The following is a 17,802-nucleotide window of genomic DNA, read 5'->3' as shown; positions in this document are numbered from 1 at the left end:
TCTTTTGGGCAACAAGCAGAAATTATTTGATCAAGAGAGAGGAGAAGAACTGACCCAGAAAACATCATGTAACTTGACTGTTGGGCAATTTTTGAGATGTTGAGATGGAGCCTCCAGAGCATCCCTCACTGAACTTTTGTGCTGGATCTGTGCATGCAGCAGCAGCTGGCTGTAGCATTGGGTATTCCTTCCCTGCAACAGCCCAGTGAAGAGTGTGGGGACAGAGACTCCTGCCCAGCCATGAACAGTGTATGCTGGGGAATGGGATGTGGACCTGGGATGAAGATCAATATCATTTTGTGGTTGATTTCAATTTCAGTTTTTCTTCATCTAAGGGAGATTTCATGGATGCTGCAAATAAAGATAGGCTCATGGGAAGTTTAATCACAACTTCTAAACCATGAATTAGCTCCCACTTTGGTCGTCTCTTCTCCTCCTCTTGGGATCAACATCAAAGCTGGAGCCAGGAATTCAGGCAGGACCTCTGTGCTCTTGCCTATTTCTCCAGGTCCTGTCGGAGAGCCTTATCTTAAAATAGTCTGCATGCAAACAGTGTCTGTTGGAACATGATGAATTTGTGCAGATGTATTTACCATCCTGAACTAGATTTTAAACAAATTGACATTTTAATATGCATTTATTCCTGTCGCATTAGAAAAACCTGCTGGTATTATGCCAGAATGTGATATATAATGATGCTGTTTAGCAGCAACTCTGTCATTTGCTGTTGTTGACAGTAAAATAAATTAACATAATAAACATAATTTGTTAAAAAACAGCTAAGTAAAAACAGATGGTTAAAATATTTTGGCAGGACCCGTTAGCCCAGGTTCGCATGTGTGTTTAGACATTAGTTCTGTTTGCAACATATGTTACATATTTTCTTGATCCCATTTAATATGCAAATACACACCCTCTTCCACAGTTGTGTAAACAGGTCCTTTACAGCGTGAGTGATGGGGAGGGTGGGGGGAATGAGAGTTTTTCCTTTCTTTTCTGTCAGGACCAATTCTCAGCTACGTCAGTGGGAAAGTAGCCATAGTGCTGTAAGAAACAAACAGGACAGAAGGTGGAGAATAACAACATATTTGTGTACTGACACAACGGATCTGTTACTGGCTCCTGATACCTCCTTGTGTAAGATGCTGGTTTGTTTCTCGTGCTCCTGACCCCGCCAGAACGTGCTGTCCTCACTGGGCTCTGCAGCCTCCTGCTTACCTAATTCTCATCGCACTGGCCTGAACCCCAGCAGGATTAATGGTCACATCTAGTCCCATCCTTCCCTCCCTTATGTTTGTGAGGGCAAATGTGGAAAAAAAAACAAGAAAAGAAATAGGGAGAAGGCAAGCTGCTCTTTTAAAGAGAACCTGGCATTGGAATGGAACAAGCTGGGATGAAGTTCACCTATTTAACTATTTCTAAGCTGTGACTAGACTGATACAGGAATGTGAATACTACGAAATTCTTGTTAAGACTTGCTGTTGTCAGTTTTCATGTTTAACATTTACATTAATGTTAATGTTTACTCTTAAAGATTATGAGTTTGTCAGTCATTTTCAAGGTATAAGGACATGGTTTAGTGGTGGCCTTGGCAGTGTTGAATTAACAGTTGGACTCAGTGATTGTAGAGGCTTTTTTCAACTTAAATGATTTTATGATTCTATAGAAATTAAAGTAATCTTTGTGTTGCAAGAGAAACTAAGGGCATCATGCCTGTAACGAGCTATATATTTGATATAAATTCTATTTACATGTGTATGTGTACTTAATATGCCTGTAAGATGCATCTTTTAAACCACAGCTCCAGAACAGAAGCAGTGTGGACACACAGGAAAAACATGGACCATCAGTGCCTCTCAGCGCACAGAGCTTCGAGCCAGAAGGCAAAGGTGACCTTCAGTGCCCTCCTGAGAGAGCCCAGCACGTACTCACACCAGATTGCACCAGCCACACAGGGTGAGTTTTGTTAATATGTGGACTAGAGAACAAGATGGTAGTGAACAGAGTGCCTACACACTTCTCACACAGTAGTGTGCTCTCTCTCCGCGAAGTCAGTAGAAAACTGTGCATGCTTCAGGGTTTAGTGCATATGCACACCTCAACACTAAGTGGCTTCAAATTGTCCCTCTCCCCAGTTTTGTAACCCTCTTTCTCACTCACCTCGCATTTCCAGAGGGAGCATGGCTGTTAATACCCTCTTCTCTGCTCATCGTCCCCAAAACCTCTGCACCCCTCTGGAGATCTTCCTCTACCCATCCCCTTCAAACTCCAGCAAATGTCAGTGCCTGTTTATCTCTCCCCACACTGGCAGCTCTCCCCTCCTGCCCCACATCCCTGCCTCTTCAGCACTTCCCAGAACCCTGGAGGGCAAGACTGGGGAAGGGGTCTGGGACAGCTTCTGCCTCCAGAGCAGAAGGCCACAAGGGAGAGTGGGAATAATGCCATCACCTTACACACTGTTCATGCTGCACCTTAAAGCAGTGAATTACAGCATCCACATCATGAGTACCCAGGGCCTCATCTTGCATGGATGTCCAGGAAGCATGGGATGCTCTCCAGGGAGGTATGCAGTCCATCATTGCATAGATACGTGGCACAAGGGAGCATTTCCAGAATGTCCTCAAGATGTCACTGTCCCTTCCTCTCCTGGCTCTACAACATATCTAATATAAAATATTATTTGTGAAACTTCCTTTTAATTGCTGTTTAATGGCTCCTGATATATTTTGAATAGGCATCTGCAAGTTCATTTTGACATTTATTAGAAGCCATTAGATATCCATTTAATGGTGATTTTATGACAAATGTCTGACATAGTTAAAAATGTGATGGTTGATAAATTATAATGTGATGTGCTTTTGAGCATCAGGGAATTAGACTGTTTCCAAATGTGACTGTTTTTGATGTTGCAAATTTAAATTTATTTCTAATTGAATTATGTGAAGTTGAAGAGGTAGTGGCAAAGCAGATTCTGATAAGAGAAAACATGGTCAGTCAAACCAGTGCAAGTCCTGGACACTTGATTTGGGTGAAGAAAGACGATACTCGGAATAACTTACTTTTTAGAGGAATTACTTGACCTTTCCTACCAGTGTTCTAGCAAGCACTTCTCCCTGCATTAGTCTGATTATTTGTTTATCATTTTTAATATTGTTTCACAGAGCATCACTCATTCTGGACCGTCATCCCCTTGTGCCAAAGAAAGAACAAGCATTTGTCTTGCCCAGGCAGTTTACAGACAGCCAGTCTGAGGGAACTGATAGAGAATTAGCATTATCCACAGCAAACACTGTTTTTTAGAAGGCTTTTTCTTGGCATCATGGCAGAAGAGATTTTTGGACACAATTGACAAATGTCTGTAGGAGGATGAGATGATAAGTGGTAGGGGAAAGATCTGTGCAAACTAAGAATGGGTGATACAGGCTTCCAGGAGATCACTAAGCTACAGAGTTAAGGCAGATCATGGATGTGGTTACCAAAGGAAATCTCTGTCTCAAGTTGCATGGAATTCCCACATTCACATTAACATGTGCACAAAGCAGAGGAGCAGAACCATAAGTACATCTCAGATTTCAAAGTGAGTACAAAACCTGCAGATGTGGGAAGAGATGCTTTCTCACAGATGGCCTCTGGTTTTAAGAAAAGAAAAAATTGCTAAGACCACTGTGCATGCCCTGATGGAAAACAGGACTTCCCGGACATAAGGATACAAGTCAAAGGACACGGTGTGGCAAGGTCACTTGGGCCTCCAGAGGTAATAAAGAATCTGGATATAGTGGAGGAGAGGATGCCTTTGGAATTTGTGGTGTTTGGAATCAAAAAGATAAAGCAGCCCTGGGCTCTGATGCATCTCTGGGCTCTCCTGGCCTTCCCCACCTCCAATAGTAGAGTCAAGTGCTGACAATCCCGATCTACTCTGCTGCTGGAGGGTTGAACCATCTCTGTCTGATGGCCTTGTGCCTAAGGTACTCATCCTGTCTATATAGTGACTGTGCCCATTAACAAGTTCATTACACCCTCATGCAGTGGCACAGGTACAATGAAGAGCTGCCTAGAAAAAGTACCTAATGGATTACATTTCACAGTCTCTGTTTGGGAGGAATGAAGAATGCCCTGAAAAGACACTCATTTGGGGGCCAAACTCTTTGGAGAGCTTAATTTTTGTCCAGCATAGTCTGACAGCTTGAGACCCTGGTAAGACTGCCAGGCGTATCTGAGTGAGCAAAAACGCTGATGGTGCGACAGCATCTGGTTTGGCACCTGTGTCTGCAGCCACCTGGGGATGCTGGGTATGGTCCTGGGGAGCTTTGCCTTGTTTGAAGGCCACGGCACATCTTCAGTGGTGCCTGTCTCTGTGTCTGCCAGATGAAGGCAGCTTTTCACAATGCCACCATCACACCATGATCTGTCTGACAGCTCTGCACGGAGCACACCACAACCTCCATCAGGATGTCAGGCATGGCTTCATTTAATTCCTCATGTGTGGCTGAAGGCAGCGGTCACAACACTCTGCAAGGCAGGCAGGAAGAGGAGCAGGGTGTGACATCCACTGGTCATAAATCAGGTGTGGTATGGGCTGTATGCTGCCTGCTCCTGCACAGGCTCACTGCTGCCTAGAGGATGCAGCCCTGCAGCCAGCTGGGGCAAGGGGGCCCATTAGGTCCTTCCCTGCACTGTAGAGGTGTTGCTTACCAGGGAACTGGGGGTGGACAACCCGGTGTGCCATGGGGCAGCAAGTGATTTCAGCAAGTATAGCAATTTTCTCAGCTACAAGTGATTCCAGCTCTTGTGATCCAGCTCTTTGTGAAATCACCCAAGGTGAACTCTGAGATAGAGAGACAGGAACCTCGTTCGGCTGTTCCACAGAGGTAGGTTTAATTGTCCAGCAACTCCTGTGAAGAAAAGGCCAGGGCCAAACACTATCTCCTCAGGGGCAGAAACAGGGGCTTTTTATGGGAAAGGCAGGGGGTGGGGTAAAACCAACTAGCCAACTGGGTACAGGCTATTACCATATAGAAACAAGGCATGCTGGGGGTGGTTCACTTTCTCGCCATGACCCGAGGAAAGTTGCTTATCTCTGGGGAAGGTCGTGTTGGCCTCAGGCCAGTTTCCTCCAAGGGAGTGCAGAGGACTCTTGTGCCAAGGGCTCTCAGTGCTCTATATAGAGGCAATTGTCATTTTCCAAGCTTGGGATGTGAGCTCTGCTCAGCTGCCTTACAGCACAGTGTACTTGCATTTTAGTGCTTATTACACAGGCCTGGTGTCAAAAAACAGGGTCATCAGTAAAACTGTGCATATTCCCAGCTCTAATAATATTGCTGCATAGTTGCAAGCATGAACTAGAAGAGCTCTGTGAAGCAATTATAGAGGGTCAAAAGCTCTTCCTAAATTTTTTCAAGTCTTCCTGGCTGGTTTTTCCCTAACACACTGAATGGGGTCTATTTTTCAAGTCTTTGAAGTTTTTAAATTCTTTCTATGAGTAAATGTCATTTTGCCATTGCCATAAGGGCCAGGGTACTTAATACAGGTAATTCTGGAATTACAAAGCCTTTAAAAAAGAGCACTTTGCATTTCTACCAGCATGGTGCATGTGAGGGTCTTCAAGTTTGATAAAGCTGAGCTTTGCACTTCTTGCCTAAGGGCATATGTCTGCCAGGACCATTGTATGCAGTACTAAGGTGGGACTTCACAGCATATTCATCATGACACATGGATGAAAAGCCAGACATGAGACAACAGTGTGCACTTGCAGGCCAGAGAGCCAAACACGAGCAGCATTAGAAGAATTGTGACCAGCAGGTCAAGGGAGGTGGTTCTCCCCCTCTACTCTGCCCTTGTGTACCTGGATATACTGGAGCACATGGACTACTGCACCCAGGTTTGAGGATACATCCAGGTGCTCAGCACAAGAAAGATGCGGACCTATTGGAGCAGGTCCAGAGGGGGGCATAAAGATGGTCAGAGGGCTGGAGCACTGTCCTGGTTACAGGCAGGGTAGAATTAATTTCTCCTCAGTACCTGTTACAGTGCTGTGTTTTGGATTCAGAATGAGAATGGTGTTGATCACACACTGATGTTTTGGTTTTAGCTAAGTCCTGTTTATCCTAAGTCAAGGACCATTTTTTCCTCCTTGACTCATGCTCTGCCAGTGAGGGAGTTGGTAAAAGAAACTGGGAGGGAGCACAGCTGGGACAGGTGACCCGAACTGACCTAAGGGGTATTCCACACCACAGAACGTCATGCCCAGAATATAAACTGCTGGGAGCTACCTGGAAGCATGGTCAATCTGGGTTCAGGAAGGGGGTCGGCATTGGTCAACGGGCGGTGAGCAATTGCATTGTGCATAACTTCTCTATTTCCTTTTCATTATCATTATTAGTATTTATTATTATTATTTATTTGTTATTTATCATTTATTATTTGTTATTTGTTATTTATTATTGTATTTTACTTAATTTTCAATTCTCAAGCTGTTCTTATCTCAGCATACCAGTTTTACTTCAGTCCTCCTCATTCCACCGGAGGAGGATGCAGAGAGAAGGGTTCCCCTGGTGAACAAGTGGCTTAATGGTGCTTAATTTCAACCTGGGCTTAAACCATGACAAAGCATCTCTCCTACAAAGAGGACGCTGAGAAAGTTGGAACTTTTCAGCCTGAAGAACAGAAGGCTTTGGGTAGACCTTATACCAGTACCTAAAGAGGGTTTCCAAAAAGGAGGGACATGAACTTTTTGTATGGGCAGATAGTGCCAGGACAAGGGACAAACAAAATTCAGTTTTAAACTGAAAGAAGGCAGGTTTAGATTAGATGTTAGAAAGAAATTCTTTACTCAGAGGGTGGTGAAGCATTGGAACAGGTTCCCAAAGAGGTCATGGAAGTATTTCAGGCCAAGTTGGATGGTACTCTGAGTAACCTAAGTGAGTGGCATCCCTGCCCATGGCAGGGGGTTTGGAACTAGATGATTTTTAATGTCCCTTCCAACCCAAACAATTCTATGATTCTATATACCCATTATACTGTCACAAACTACCTGTAAGCAAGTGGTCTAAGAGCACCTTTGGAACACCCACTCCCAAGTGCTCTGCCTTGCACTTGGACTGACCTGGGGAGTTTGCTCAAGGCAGCTGGCACATGTTAAACTTGCACTTTAAACACCCTGCCAAAGTTCCCCCCTGCCCCCACCTGGCAGACAAGCCCGTAAGTGTTAAATGGTTGATTGCAGAACAGAAAGTAGAAGCAGACCCAAGCGGACTCCAAATTCCATCACCAAGCCCTCCTATCTTGTGGCTGGGTGAAGCCCAGCCCCATGCCGCCAGCTTGCTGGTCTGCCCCCTGCTCCACCAGGCACAGAGCACCTCACAGTGCTCTACAGGCTCCTGTGCCTCTTCCTTGCCTTCTATGGAGATCCTCTGCACAAGTCAACTTGTCTTGGTTGTACTTCTCTGGTCTTTTTCTCCCTCTCTCTATCTGACTTCTCAGAGAGAGAGGTGCTGGCCAAAGTTGAACACACCATTCCAGGAGAGGAAATACCATTATACTGGCATCATGAGGGAGAGGGATCCTAGTGCTGTATTAAAATGAAGCATGAGCCTGGGTACATCTGGGTTCTGTTCTCAGTCATGCTCCAGGTTTTCTCTGAAGTTTGGCCTACTTACTCTGAGGCTCTATGCCACAGCCTCTCTCCCTGTGCAAGTGGTTGTAATATTTTCCCTGCATCTTAAAACTATTGGGGTTGTGAAAGACTTGGATACTTAAATGCAGACATAATTAAAAATGCAAGATAGGGTGGATTAATTACACCCCAAGCTTCTAGTAACAGAAGCCAAATATCTTGTTCTATATTTTTATAAGGAAGAAATATGTGTTTGAACCATGCTGTGTCATCAGGCTCTGCTCCCCAGTGCTGAGGCATGGGGGCTGAAGCAGGGCTGCAGCTGGGAAAGCCATGGTGGGGAGAGCAGGGACGAGAGCTCTACCTGTGCTGGGGATGCTGGTGCTGCTGCTGTGATTTAGTTAAACATGAGGGTCTGACTTGACAAGTTGCTGAATGTTGGAGCTGCTGAGAGAGCAGGGTGCTAACTCCAGCCCGGCTTTATAACCAGCTCAGCACCAACACCCTGCTCTGGTGTATGGGGCAGGTTTGGTGGTTTTGTTACATAGCCATGCACAGCCTTCACGCTCTCTCCATGCATGGATGTGTGTACATGACTGCATCATGCATGCCTTTCTTGGCCTTGTGGGGAAGGATGAAACCAGTTGCAGATTTGACGTGTTGGGGTTAACCTCTGACTCACTGGCAGCTGATGCAGGTCCAGCCCTGTTTCTTTTGAGTAAAGAGAACAAAAAAAACCAACACTGTTTGATTTGTTTCTATACTAGCAGCTGATCTGGATTGGATTTTATCCAAGTCTTCATGTTATTATGCAGTCCAATCCTCACAAAGGTATTTAAAAAAAGAGATGAAACCCTTTAAGATATTGTAAAAACACTGTTAAAAGGCCTGCTTAAAATGTAAGAAATACTGAACTTCTGCCAGAGATTTTGGTATTTGAGCAAAAATTCAAATCCCTTTACAAGATTTGTTACATTAGTGAGCAATTAAAAGTATCCTTAGTTAAATAATCAAAAATCCCCAAGTTTAACTGTTTTGATAGTGAGTTGTCAAGCAAAAATAAAATATGCCAGTGTATGAGCAGTGGAGCAGAGTTCCTGCAGGAGGGAAAAGCCCGCAAGCAGACTGATGATGATAGTGGTGTATCTCTCTCTTGTAGAAACATGACAACGTAGAGAAAAGAGAGGATAGGGGAGCTCGCTTGTGGTGTGTGTAAGAATTGGCTGAGCAGCAAAGCCCTTATTTTCTCTGGATAATTTTTTCCTAAGTGAGCAAATGCCTGCTATAGAAATGTCAAATATTTTCCAAGCAAGGTTCCAGGTAGAGAGTGTTCACTTGCATATCTGAGAAATCACTTAAACTTCAAACTTCACAAACAGATGTCAGTGTTTTGAAGCTGCTTGACATTATTAAAGATGCAGGTGGCCCATTGGCACTACTGACTTAACTCTGGGCAGCAGTGGGCATTGCCTGGAGGCACAGTATCTCATTACTCTTCCCAAAACTCTGGTCATGCTCAATGAGAAAAACCAGGCTAAGATGAACTATAAATCTCAAAATACATATTTTTAGTAAAAATTACATGTGAAGTCTGATTAAAAAAAATTATAATAATATTGATGTTACTGGTGGTATGTAATTTTTCATGTGTAACAGGAAACACCCCAGATCTTTCATGTCAACTTAGGCCAAACCCAGCAGACTGTGAAACTCTAGAGAAGAAAGGGATTTAAAAATTGCAATTTTGTCTCCAGCCTCCTGTTTTCTTGCTGCTCCCAGATTTCCCCAGTTGTCTTCTCATTTTCATCAGCTTCCAGCCGCCAGGACCTTGACATCTAATATGTTTTTAGAGTGCATTGCATCCAAATGGCCAGTACTCAATGACCAAAACATGCCTGATGAAGACTGCCTTGCAGGGTCTTGTCTCTATGCCTGGCCCAATCCTGCAATGTGTCCAACACCCTCAGATCCCCTCTCACTGGCACTCTGCTGCAGTGGCTCTAAGAATTACAGCACAGTCTGGGTTGGAAGGACCTTTGGAGATCAACTAGTCCAACCCTCCTGCTATGGGCAGGGACATCTTTCACTAGATCAGGTTGCTCAAAGCCTCATCCAACCTGACCTTGTACACTTCCAGGGACAGGGCATCTACAACTTCTCTGGGCAACCTGTAGACCCTTATCATAGAAATTTTCATCCTGATGTCCAGCTGAAACCCTCCCTCTTACTGTTCAAAACTCTTGCCCCTTGGCCAGTCACTACAGGTCCCTCTTCTCTGGTGGCAGCAGCTTTTCTTCTGGCTGTGTCTTACAATACTGGGAAAGTGAGCATGGCAGAACATAACGTCCAAAAGAGCATTAATTCCCTTCCCCTGGGCCTCCAGAGCACCTACCAACGAGGCTGAACTCCTGCTCCCCCAATCAGTGATGCTTTGATGGAGCAGAGCTGGGGGAGAAGTTGTTTACAATTTCTACACCTGTGGTTACACTTAAAAGAACTCCTGGTGTCTCTAAAACCAGGCTTGATGGGGTGATGGGTTTGTTTGGATTTTTTTTGTTTGTTTGTTTTCTTGTGAGTTTTTTTAAAAGTGTGAGTCCTTTATGTCCCAGGTACAAATGTTTGTAGGGCAGCAAAGGCTGCAGTGGCACCATGCCTGTGTCTAGCCGATATCAGGTGAGGTAGATACCTGCTTGCCCTCTGCTGCCTGCACAGGACACTGCTGCTTGGCCTGCAAGTGAAGGTGGCCCAAAAGGGAGAAATGAGTGTGTGTGTGCTGGGCCAGCTTCACACCAGGTGACAGCTAAAGGACTGGAACTTTTCTAACTAGGGAGGCACTTTCCTCAGAATTTATTTTTTCAGGCTTTTGGGCCAATGGAACTGGAAGGGATTGCTACAGGACTAATGCCAGGAGAAGCTCTGGAAAGCACAGTCAGGCCCCATAGATTTAATGTGAACCTTCTCAAACTGTGTGAGTTTGGCGAGTTGAGTTTCCAAGTTCATCTGGCTGAGATGCTGACGAATCAAAGAGAGAAATCTCCTTTTCACTTGGGTCCAGGTGGAGCAAGATAACTTGTTCTGGCAGCCTTTCAGTGTCCCAGAAATCTGCAATGATGTATGCTGAAGTGTGTGCCCCTACCCTGCGGGGCAGAGTTCACATCTGCAATAAACTTGTATAGCCTAAACCGTGTCCAGAACACGACAGTGCTTTTCAAAAGAAGCTGGCAAGTTCTTACCATAGCCTTCAGCAGTTGCAGTTCAGCCAGCTGATTTAATAAAGGACTTCAATATATGTTCTGCTTCCAAAAACCAGATTTCCCTTTACTGCCCAAAAAACAACAATCAACTTAGGGGGAAAAAAAAAAGTTTGCAAATATGATTGTTTTCTTCAAACTGTGAGTTAGGCTGCTTTCCTGCTCAGCTGGCACTGCTTTGGAACGTACATGTGAGTATTTAGCATGCTAATTAAATGCCTTGTGTCACACATGTGCTGCCCCATTTAGCACTTATTTGAGAGCTCTCCAAGGAGCCTGTGTCCATGTCCACACTGGGGCAGCACTGCTGCCCACACTGGCCCCAGCCTCAGGACAATGAGCACTGAACCCCAGTCATGGTCACCACCAGGTCCCCTCGGTTTCCCTAAGATATGTCTGGTGCAGCAGAAAATGAGAACTGAAGTAGAAACATTAACGCTTTTCTTTTCTTTGAGGAAAACACAGCTCCTTGGTAGTATCCTGGAAAAGCAGTTCATGTATGGGATACTTAGAAATGCTGAGCAGCTCTTTCACACGTAATAAAATATTATAATGATTTATTACATGAGAAACCTTTTGATTATATTTCATGAGCTTCCCTTATATTGGTTTATTAGAAGAGAGACAGTCCTCATTAAAATAAATTCCAGAATTAAACTAGAAACATTATTAGACATATTTGGGGGTATAAACGTCTCATCTATGGGCTAGGCATGTATTTTTCCGAATGTGAAAGTACAAAGATCCTTTTAAATGTGAGGAAGGTGACAGACAGCAATAGTACAGTTTTCCAAACTGTAACTTTAGCTCTGATGAAAGCTTATTTTCAGGTTGTACATTATTTCTGTGAGCAGTCTTAGATATAAGAAGTATCTTAGATAAGGTTTGGAAGCAACTAGGTAAAAAAACCTGAGTTGGTAGTAGCTGCTTACTCAATTCTGAAGGAAGGGTTTTGTCCTAGAGAAGCTGAGTGACACCTTTGTTGTGCTTGGCTTTCAGATCACCCGGGCTTCTCTCAGGATGACTTATTTTCCACTTTACTGTGTATTTATTAAATGGTTTGTGCGATGCATTATAAAACCTAGAAACACAGCAGCAAAATCCATTTTCCTCATGTTTTACCAATCACCAGCAGCACAAAAGCCTTGGCACAGCTCATCAGCAGAACACAGGTGAGTTTCAGACGTGTTTCCTTCCCAGTCACACAAGAAAACTTACTGAAATGTTCATGTGCTTGTGTTAGACGGGACAGCCTGACAACTCTGCTTAATGACAGAAGGGAGTTTCACATAATTTAAAGCTACTTTGATCACTAATCTCATCATAAAGAAAATTGTGGGCTTTTTCTACTCCCTCAACTCCCACCGATTTCATTGTCCATTGATGTCAATAAGAATGAGCATCCTAGGTGTGCAGTGGCAACTCTGACATTTCAATGAGCCAAAATACAGGGTCTGAGCAGCACTGAATACCCGAGCCGCTACAGATTACACAGATTTAGAGGAACGGGAGAGGACGAGAGAGAGTGAGTAGGAAAAAAAGGCCCTTTTCTGCCTAGCTTTATACTCACTGGAATGGAGAGAGCCATCAGCAGGTGATAGGATTGCGTTCAAGTCTTGATTTTTGTCTTTTAAAATGCCTGTACAAGAGAGAGGCTCCAAAGGGTCTGAATAAACATGAGGTGAAAAATTGTTACTCATGTCTACTGTGAAGAAAAATTAGCAGTAGAACAGGACTGTGCCTTCCCTGGTTTGATTGTCACAGCAATCCCAGGAATTAATTACAGCTTGGTTACCAGGTACCTGGCCAACAAACACTCCCAGTATGTTGCATGTTAACTTCCAGGAAGAATGCAGTGTGGGATGAAGTGACCTCGCCACCGCCAGTGTGCTGCCAGTGACACAGGTGATAGCTGACTGCAGTTAACTATCCCTTTTTATGTCCTCTGGGCCATCCTCCACAAAAACCACACAAAGCAGGATATCACACCTCCTTTGCTGTACAAGCAAGGAAAGTTCCAGAATATGATGAGCACTGTTCCTCACCACTGTGGAAAAAGAGTCTTGTTACCTATTTTTGTACTCAGCTTGCTTCTGGTAGGGATTTTAAGCAAAGTGATGAATATAAGTTTTTCTTCTCTACAGAACAAAAAGCCTCACAGCAAAAGACCTGAAGGTAAAGGACCTACCTTATCCACTTCTCCTTTGCTGAACTGCCCCAACAGCACGTGGTCTTGTTTCCTTTTTCTACCTGGAGCAGTTTTGTATACACCAATCAGACTTCCACCCCTCCTTTGGGAAACCACCTTCTATTATTTTGTACCTGTGTCCTAGCATAAAACACATTTTTCCCTGTCCATAAATTTATCCCTTTACATGTAATCTTATCTCACATGAGCCACATTTGGTGTTTATTGCCTTCAAATACTTGCAGAGGGTTATCATATCCTCCTCCTTTAGTCACTGCTTGGAAAAGTTGTTTATGCCGAATTCTTTCAGGCTTTTCTCATCCAGCTGTTCCCTCCCACCTCTTATCTGATGTGGTGCTCTCTGAAAGCCTTCAGCCTGTCTGTATCACCCTGGGCCTGGCGTGCACAGTAATGATGGCAGCAGCCTTGCTGCAGCCCCAGCAGACCCCACTCCGCGCTGAGATACTTCAGTGGGCTTGTCCTGGCCCATGGTGCAGCAGTGGCTGCTAATTAATGTTCCTGCTTTCCGGGTTTCTCTGTCTTATTGAGCAGTAGTGTTTCAGACTCTTTTCCCAAGTATGTTAACTTTGGTTTTCCCAGGCATAGTCTAATTTGATTATTTCCTGCACATATTTCCAACCTCTCCAGCTTCCCCCATATTATTGCTACATCCTCCCTCATTTGCTTTTGACTGCTTGGGCCAAATTACAGCAAAAGCAGATATGAGCCAGGATATGTATCCAGGCTCTCTGCCAGCTATTTTGCAAAAAAATTACCCATACCACAAGATCCCACCTCTCACAAGTCATAGTGACAAACCCTGAGTTAGCAAATAGCTTTGCTTTTCCCAGCCCCCCTGGTTACACGGGCAGGATCAGCAGTGGTCGTCAGCTGACCCATGTGGTCACAGGACCTTGAAGGTTTCCATCTCCTACAGTGACTTGCAAGGTGCCCTTAGGTCCCCAGGGAAGATCAGCAGGTATTATTTCCAAGCAATTATTTGAGGTTAGACACAAAAATGGACGTGTCCTGATTTTCAGAAGCCAAGTGCTTATAGTTTCAAGCAGGGATTTTGGCTACTGTGCTACCTAAGGAGTGAAGTTTTGGGCATGATCTGACCAAGAGTGGAAAGGATCACCACCTTTGAATTTCACCTTTGAAATTGCTTTTGTGTAGGTGAATGAATCTTAGCAATTTGGGAATTGTTTGCATGAGTGTGTGCATGTGTGTGTGTGTGTATTTTAGTTTTGGAGGCAGAGACCAGGCAGAGGAACATTAGTATGCCGTGAGAGCACAGGGACTGAAGGAGCGATGACAAGGGTCACTGGAAGTCTGTGGCCTCACTTGGGAGTGAGGTGGCCTGTGCTTTAACCAGCAAGCTGTTGCATATTTTCCCTCTTCAGAAACAGCCTGAATCATCTCACACCTACATAAGCTGCTTTCCAGGAGGTGACCTGCTTTCCTGAATCCAACCATTTAATCAAACCAGGCTTTATTTCTGTTTTAGTTCTTTATGTAAAGTTACTCCTGGTTCATGAACACTTTCAGCAGCTGTTCATGGTCCTTTATCATTGCACTGCTCAAATTCCTTGGGGCTTTTTCCCACTCAGTGACTGGGGCATCATGTCTGCTCACACAAAGTGAGTGCTCCCAACTTCACCACCTCAGCTTTTAGAAAAATGGGCTCTTTAGCAGGAAACTGCTTACATTTCACTAGATCACACATGAATCTGCAAACTAATATATACCAAGTCAGACTCAATCCATGAAGTGTTCCAGGTACCCAGAGTACCTGATACTGGGCAGGCAGAGTCAGCTCCATGGAGCGGCTTAATACCCTTAATACAGACCCTTAATACCCGGCACTGAAGAGCCTGGTAAGTGACACAGGAGTCACCTGCTCAACTTCCCCTGCATGAGCCTGGTTCCCTCCACTCTCCCCCTGCCCCAGCAGACTGACATCAGATGGTCAGAAGATGACCTAGAAGGTAACAACTCTGAAGCCTTTCAGGTCAGACATCACCCCTAAATCTCTCCTTAGCTGCAGTAACGGTGTTATGGGACACAGGCAAGATAGTGCTGTCTCCACCAGCCTAATCACAGCCACGCCTGGTGTTTCTTGTGCAGAGGACATTAGTGGAGACCCCTGTGCCTTGGGAGGGGAGGAGGATATCCTGCACAGCTCTAGGCAGGAATATGAGGAGTCCTGCTGCAATGGCAAGGGCTTAGGGCAGACATCCAATGCAGAGCCCTGGGTTACTGGGAAAACTTAAACACCTCTGGATTCCAGTGGTGGGATTCCTCTCTCCTCACTCTCTAGTGGAGCCAAGGGCTCCTTTACAGTTAGTGGTGTAAGGGAAAAACCTTTTGGATCCAATTCACCTGACGATATGCCTGCTGCCTTTTGGATGAGGTGACTCCAATCCTGGAATTCAGCAGCTGAAACAAATAGAGTTCTGCTGACTATAGATCTGAGTAGAGGTGACTGATTTCCCAAACCTTCCCTTAGCTGCTGTGTGGAGCCATGAGGTGGGTTCAAGTTCAAGACCCTCTGCAAGTCTGATGGCTGAAAATGGATAAAAGGAAGAGTGAGCAAGCAGGGCACTGCAATGGGCCGAGTGACAAAGCTATTTATAGCTGCTCCTGTGCCCTCCCTTAGCTTGCCCATTCCTGGCCATCTCCTCTTGAGTTGGAGGCAGGGGCAAAAGCTGAGGAACTACTGGGGCTTCAGCCTTAATAAGTGTAACAAAAAGTAAGGAAGGGGGACTTTGAATGGCGTAACTTTCTTGGCCCTCAAACTGTCTGTGCTTACCCAGCACCAGAATCAGGAAAAATAGCCCAGAGGCATCCCAGCTGGTGGGCTGGGAACCAGTGCAGGTCCCCTGATGTCAGTGCAGTGCTGTCCCCAAGCTAACAAACCCAAAGCTTATTAGCTGAGGTGCAATGCCAAGCACTGCATCAGTCCTGCCATCAGACCCACTGCTATGTCTGTGTGACACCAGGCTGCACCTCATGTTGTTACCAACTCTCGGTACATGGGCAGCCCTGGGCTGCTGCCTGGCTTGGGGTGTGCAGGGCTCATAACCACTACCTTGCTTCAGGCCAAATGTGCTAGACCCACCTCCCTCCCCATGAAAAAGTCATAGAAGTGAGAAGGAAGAAAGTCCAAGCTCATTTTGGTCACTCATTCGGATCTGTGCTTTGGAAGTGAGCAAGGAAACTGCTGACAACCATCTGTCACAAGTATATCACCCTCACTCTGTTAGTTCCCATGCTTTGGAAAAATGTCTTTTTCTTCTCGCTTGATATTAGAGACTGCCTGACTCCTCCTAGGTATCCAAATGTGTCTCACAGGTTGAAATTGTGTGGTCCCAAAATGCTTTCAAGAGACCTGATATATGCAGATAACTAACACTCACTGTCACTGTGTAGTGAGGCAAGAAGGCTGGTTAGTCCATTCAGCCCATCCTAACAGTGTTCCCATTGTAAGGTAAAAAACCACTTGAGTATTCAGCACATAAAGTGCTTAAAATAATAGGGTTTTTTTGGGGGGGTGGTGGTGTGAGGATGAGAGAGGTGGTTTCTCTGCAAACTGCTGCACTATGATCTGGCTGAATATTTCAGCAGCTGAATAAAAGCCCCCCTCCAACTCTTCTGCATCTGAGTACCCAAATAAGGGTGTATGTATTCAGCACAAGCACAGCTCTAAACCCAAGCCCCAAACATGAGCAGGTGCTTCTCCCTCTTTTCATCATCTGAGCATAGCTGATGTCTCCTGCCAATTTTAAAGGCAAGTGAGTACAATGGTGATGGGGGCGAAGCAGCTGGGGGAGACAGCAGGAAGAGGGCACGGAGGGGGCCCTGTTTGGCAAGGTGAGCAGTGCCCGCTGGGGTGGTGGGTGGCCCTGCCAGCTCTCTTTGTGCGGCTCTGTGGGGAAAGGGGGGAAGGAAGAGGCAACAACAAGTGAGTGAGTTCAAAGTGAAGCCACGGAGGCCAGCGAATCATGGCTGATCTGTGCCAGCTGCAAGCTGCTGCTCCTCTAGTAAATGTGCCAGCTATTTTGCTGGAGTAGGGAAGAACCACTAGAAGTGTGTGTGGGTTTGTGGTTGGTGGAGCTGGAGGTGGGCAATGTGGATCTTTCTTACTGACACATAGCCATCACAAATTCCCTAGCACCTGGAATTCGGGATATGCCTCTGTGCACAGCCGCAGCCTGGTTGGTCCAGGAAAGAGTAGCTATGCTCTGCACACTTACTCCAGAGCAAGGAATGCCACAAAACCCTGGGTGTGCCAGAAAGTCATTCCCGGAGCTGCCACATGAAACAGGACGTCAGCACTGGCTTGCTTAGACCAGCTACCAGATAATCAGCTGTCAGGGAAAATGCTCAGCCCCGAAACTGCCCCTGCTGAAATGCTGGCGACAGCCTGGACTCAGTCCTCTTCCTTCTCCTTTGTGCCTTGTGCCGTGGTCCCCAAGGGGCCACTACAGTTCTCAGGTCCAAAGTACAGTTTTGCCCTTTTCATATGCTTCGGGATGGAGGAACGTGGTTCATGCCAACCACAGCTCTCCTCCCCAGGCTGGGATACGCCTGCCTGGGGAGAAGGTTGGGTCACGCAGGTCTGACACCCGGTGGGATGTCAGGGGGACAAATGCGGCTGCTAAAGGCATTTGGTGAGGAGTTCGTGCAGCGGGGCAATGCCCTTTGGTAGTGCAGTGCCTGGGTCACACGGCGGCCGGGGTCGGGCTGTG

Source organism: Corvus brachyrhynchos, unplaced genomic scaffold (assembly GCF_000691975.1).
Source record: "Corvus brachyrhynchos isolate BGI_N302 unplaced genomic scaffold, ASM69197v1 scaffold167, whole genome shotgun sequence".
NCBI lineage: Eukaryota > Metazoa > Chordata > Aves > Passeriformes > Corvidae > Corvus > Corvus brachyrhynchos.
The sequence above is the reverse complement of the archived record's forward strand: the minus strand, read 5'-3'. Positions refer to the sequence as shown.